This window comes from Coptis chinensis, chromosome 6 (genome assembly GCF_015680905.1).
Source record: "Coptis chinensis isolate HL-2020 chromosome 6, ASM1568090v1, whole genome shotgun sequence".
NCBI lineage: Eukaryota > Viridiplantae > Streptophyta > Magnoliopsida > Ranunculales > Ranunculaceae > Coptis > Coptis chinensis.
In genome coordinates, this window is record NC_141461.1 from 12692542 (window position 1) to 12698541 (window position 6000).

The 6000-nt window shown below is 36.5% G+C and overlaps 1 pseudogene across 1 annotated transcript; it reads right to left on the reverse strand.

The window, feature by feature from the left end:
• Positions 1-444: 444 nt before the first annotated feature.
• On the reverse strand, positions 445-5671 carry LOC147491532 (uncharacterized; annotated as a pseudogene). Its single transcript, XR_015199088.1, has 9 exons — positions 5037-5671; positions 3930-4426; positions 3695-3765; positions 3122-3201; positions 2729-2833; positions 2058-2197; positions 1858-1959; positions 766-897; positions 445-680 (listed from the first exon to the last, which is right to left on the reverse strand). The product of XR_015199088.1 is annotated as an uncharacterized LOC147491532 (transcript).
• Positions 5672-6000: the final 329 nt, after the last annotated feature.

Below are 6000 nucleotides of genomic sequence, written 5' to 3' on the forward strand. Positions count from 1 at the left end.
TACAATGTACAGGAATCGTGGACCAAGCTTATTATCATGAGAAGATATGCTGTTGATAAGGTCCTTCCTATTTCCTTTTGGAAATATGGTGAACTTTTACAACTCTATGATTCAAGGATATTGGTCTCCTACAACATTCAGAGCGACCAATACTCCACTTGAACTGGAAGATGGTTACAACAGTTGGTATCCAATATCTTATCAAGTTTATCCTTACATTAGAAACCTCATATCACTGAAATCCGACCTCTGCAGAATTGAATAGTATTCATGAATAAATGAATGCAGGAATGAAAACAAAACTAGGTTGACTGTTTTCTCAATACCTACCTTATTTATTTGGTATGCGTTTCACATTCCATTTTTAATACTGTTTCTCGACTTTTTCCATATGCACTGCACTAGTCAGGGTATCTATTTTGTATTCAACAGAGTAGTCCGTGCTTCCTCTAATTGATTGCTTATTCAGGGAGACATGGAGTCTATTATACATAAAACTTGTACAAGAGAGATTCTTAAATCTACCACAACAGACTTCTATTCAGCTAGATAGACTGTGTTATGTAGGAGATGAATCTTGAAGGACTACATGCTGGCCTCCTTGACTACTTACATTTACAGGGGTAATTTTTGAGTACTGGAAGAAGAAGGAAGACGTGTATATGGTGACATGCCAGACACTGCAAGCCATTTTTATGAGCAATGTGAGAGAGAGTTAAAGAAAGATCGGTATATCAGAACCAAGAGTTTAAATGATCAGTGTACCTGTGCCAAATCCAATAGGTTTCAGCGGCTTCCAGTTCCCAGCTCAATCCAGCCAAGAATAGCACAGCAAAACCCAGGAGTATATAGCCCCAACAGAAGCCATTGCGAAGTGTCTTCAAAACGTTTTTAAGCCTATTTTTGACACCCTTCTCAGTACATTAAAATGAAAACAGATATGCCTAAAGATGCCCTTCATATCCACTCGACAAAATAATGTATAGATAAACATAAATCTTTCTAGGAATGCAAGATTATAGAAAATTTGTGTTTAGCAGTGTCTGAACTAACATCGTATCTCTCGGTTCTACAAGCTCTGAAGCTAGTGTTCTTCATGCTGAACTGGTCACATTCTAGGGTAAAACACAATTATAATATAATCTTTTTTCTTCAATTTGTTCTTCATATACAAGTATCACTAAAGATATTGTGGTAGCGAAAAGGGTAAAACTTCAGAGCCTACTGCTGGATTTCAATACCTAGTCGAAGAAACGACATTACAAGTTTCATGGAAAAAAAACTATCAGGAACGCCAAGTGATCAATTGAACTCAAGATTGAAACTATATCTCTCTTCGTAAGCAATTGAACTCCACATGATCAATTGGAACACTTTATTCAAAAGTTAACTGGAAAAGAAAAGCTACTATGGGAGTATGGGTAGAAAAAAGTTTAACAGAGAACAGATGAGGTGTCAAACACAAGGCCTGCATCTTCTAGGAAGCACCTTTACCATGTATGTGTCTGTTGGGGGGGGTTGCTACTCCATCCCATAAGAGCATGATTGGTGATCTCAATTGTTTCATTTAGTATTCTTCTCATCATATAATATGTCTGGATCCAGCCTGCTATACACCAAGGCTTTCGTCGAGCCAAGTATGAAAACTCCAAACACAAGTACAAGACATCAACTCATGTACCACTGTAGGTCTCCCAAAGGGTGGGGGTGGGAAACATCCACCGAGTCATTGGACACAAACTGTTTTCCAGCATGACAAAACATATGGGACTTTTTTTGGCCAAGACTTAGAATCCTAAATGGACGATCGAAATTGACAGCATAAATTGGCTAATGTAAAGTATTTTTAAGCATAACCTTGTCGAAAATGAGTCGGATGTAGTTGTCGAAGAGGACTTCAGCAAGCCAATAACAAAAACTAAAGTCCCAAAAGCTATGACAAATACAATGTTGGAAGGCCTGCAAAGTTCAATATAGTTAATAAGTCCTAATTGCTAAAGAGTAAAGGGAATCAAGAATTTGTCTCATACTAAACAAATTTTTCTTGGTTTCTTTACCTGGTTGGTCCAATTTTAGCCAAGAAGGCTGTAATAATTGCTGCAGTAATAAGGATTGCTTCTTTCCAAACTTCAACAATAGGAGTGAGGTACACAAAAGTGCTCACCACAGCCATGAAGGAAAGCCAAAAGTCCAAAAACTGAAATTAATTCGATAGAGAATGCAAGCGTACAGAAATAATAATTAGATGAAGAAAGCAAACTCTGGCTGTCTTTATCACAATGGTAATTAACAAAAGATGAAGTAGTCAAGATACTATATAGATCAAAGATTGAGAAACATAAAGTTAAGTGGTAAGAGAAATCAGCTATGAACATTGAGTTCACTGTGGAGCAATACTGCACAAGGTTAATTTTTAAAAGCTATTGGATTCTTATTTCAATGTGGTTCTCTTATTTGCATGTATCTTATTTTCTGGGTTTTGTAACATTACATTAAAATACTAAACCTCTCCCAAATGTAACTAGTTTAGAGTCATTTTTCCCTAGTAAAAGCAGACAGTTTATCATCTTAAACGCTATTTCACATTGGACAATATATAAACACAGTTAGTATCCAAACAGTCATAACAAAAAAGAAGTATTATACTTGGACAAAAGTATTCCTCTCTTCTGAAACTACAAGTATTGTATGCCAACAGAAAGAAATCTTGCACAACTATTCCGCATACCTGTAATGCAGAAAGAGAGACAGCACACCCGGTTCCGCTATCACATGAATGATATAATCCACTTGAAATTCCACTGAATGTGAATAGAACACTCTGTGTAAATGCCTGCATATCAATTATCAAGTATATACTACACTTGAATATGGAAACCAAAACCAAAACAAAAACACCACCACGTTGTTCCAAAAACTGGGCTCCGGCATTTCGGAACTCATTAACATATTAGATGGAATAAATATACTTTGTAGAATAGAACTAATTCTAGATCCCAAGTTCCCCAATTAGATTCAAATGCTGAACAACAACTCTTGGACAAAACAGATTCTTTCAATAACAGAATTCGTAATATAAGCTAGACTGTGGTTTCCTTGTGACGTGGAAATTGATGTTTACCTTCTGCTTAAAGGTCCAAAATGCAGGAAGTATAGCTGCTCCATTTGATGCTATTAGAGCAATTGACTTCAATATGGTTCCTGCATCAGTTTTCAAAATGTATTAGACACAAATCTACGTTACATTTTGAAGAAATGGATTTCAAGTAGCTGAATGTAATGAATATACGTCTATTAGAAGAAGCATTTCTTTTTATAATATATATATATCATTATTATTCAGAATGCAGATGATTTACAATGTTCCGCTTAGGGATTTAAAAGAATTTTATAACCCAAAAACATATAAAGAACTCTTAACTATATGTCTACATCTCATTGTACCATACCAATAATGATTCCAAATTTTTTTCCCAATTTTTAGATAGTTCTATAATAATATTGTGCACCAGAATGAAATCTCCTATTCTACTTCAAATTAATGCGGAGGTGTTTAAAAAAGTTTTTATATGGTAAGGTCCCAATGCAAATACAAGAAATCTGCCGGATATCCAAATAAGCTGTTCTCCTGCAGTAGCAAGCCTTCTGAAGAACTTGCGGGTACTCTTAAGCACATCAGTTTAGTAAAATTCACCATTCTGTACTTGTGATAGAATTTCAATGCTGCAATCAAAGCCTCCATGATCTGGGCCACAGGAGCAATAACTGCAAAATAAACAGAATGGTTGGTTAAGGTGCAATTAGCTCTGACAGATGCAACTTCTGCAAACGGGACATTGACATAATACTGATCCTGAAATTCCTTGGGCAAAAAAAGGAGATGAAATAACGCATGATGTTATAATGCACAGATGAGAAGAAGGTTTAACCTGTACAACGTTGATGCGTGCCCATCCAAGTTATTCTCACATGTTCCATGAGAGGAACATCCTTGGGGGCATCTCTCAGTAGAAATAAACATAACAGTCTGGACTTTATATGAACCATCAACGCGAACTGGGTGCCTCAATCCAAAGCTCCAAATTCCTTCAAGATATAGAAACTGACTGTTTTTTCACTTGAATTGTACAGTTTATAAAGGACAGATCCATTGCTACTAATCGTTTTGTTGCCATAATAACAATCCCAGGTCTCAAGAGAAGGTAGTGCACCGAATCTGGAATATATTTCATAATCCAAGATAGCTCGAGTATAGCTGGAGATGTATATTTCCACCAGCCCTACCATGAGGAAGATCTATAAGAAAGTAAGTCCAAGCAAATCCTAACTTGTCCCCAAGAGATGAATTGCTTAAGAACGGCTCGAGAAGTAACTTTTGACCAATTGATGGATCGTAAGATTCGGAAGAACTTTCCCCAACAGCTGGCTGCAGAAAACCATTCTTAACTGGTGAGTAAAGCTTGCAAACACATTTATCTTTCTTCATGCATCAACAGAAGAAATTTTATCTGGAAAACAATTTAATCAAGACTATAAGAAAGGAAGTAAAAATATCCACTTTCAGTAGGTTAGAATAAGTACACGAATACTAGCATGGAACCACATTTTGAGAGCTTGAGTTGGAACCATTAGCATTACAAATGGAAAGAAGAAAAGAGGAAAAACAAAGGGAATAAATATGCTTGAAAGAGAAAAAGGTTTAACCCGACAAACTGATTAGCTTTGGAAAATAGATGAGGTTAAGATCACACGTTTTATTTTCTTTCTACATTATTTATTTAATTTGGAAACCACAGGAAGTACTATTAATGAATGGAAACCCCCCAGGAGAACTTATTAGCATATATGGATGTAAGAGAATGTGGCTCTATCCCTCCCCTAGTCCCCTATAAAATAAAGTGGGATGAGACAAATGTCAAACTGTCTTTCTTGCAAAAAATATTCAAGTATTTTCAAAGATCTTGAAATGAAGAAAATAAAAGAAAAGGAAAACCAAGCTTAGGAAAAGAGAAGGGATACGCACACACTAATCCCACCTTAAGCATGTAACTTTCCCAAGCACAGTGTGGTCCAGTCTTTCCAACGGGACATTCAATTTTTTGCCAAACCAGGGAATAACAAAGATCAGCAAATATGTCCTTGTCTCCCAATACTCCTTGTCCTTTTGTCTGGTTTCCAGGTAGGAGAGAAAAATACCAGGTACCAATCTTTGGTGACTGAATAACCAAAGGGATTTTTCTTATATGAACAGAATAATCATAAAGAGAGCTTGAAGGCATTGCACCATACCGAGCATAAAGAATTCCACTAAAATTCTCTGCAAGATACACAGAAAATCTCTTTTTAAGTCTGACATCCACTGCTATAATTTTCAGCTTTTCTACAATCGCAGTTACATCCAATGAGTAGCCTCCTGGTGCCCTGCATCCCATGCTGGAAGGCTCCAAAGAGTTTCTACATGTTGTGACTTTTTCTGCTGTTTGATTGTTCATATAGACAGCAGGCTTAGCACAAGAAATGGGAAGAACTGTCTGCTTGCAGTACTGACCCCACATCCTAGAGTTTGGGCTCCCTGGGCATCCCTCCACATTTATGTCAACCCTTACTGATAAATCTGAGCCTCCAATGATCTGCATCATTGCCAGGGAGAGAGTAAAAGCCACCACAGTTAGTAACAAATGGATGTGGAGAACAGATATCAAACACTATGACCACGACCATCAATAAACTGACTAGAACGTCTATCGTCTAGTATGTAGCATAAAATCATAAATACAATGAATTTGTAACCTTTGTACTTTTCTAGGTCAAATCTTATAACTTAAGAGATTGAAACCATTTGTGTTTAGGAATGTGATAATTCAGAAAATGAAGACACTAAGAATGAAAACCATCAAAGTGTGATACAACAGGATCCAACTAAACACTAGACCATGTTTTGAGAAATGAATTTCAGAATGCGTGATTTTCTCAACCAAATTAGCCCATTAATGCTGAAGA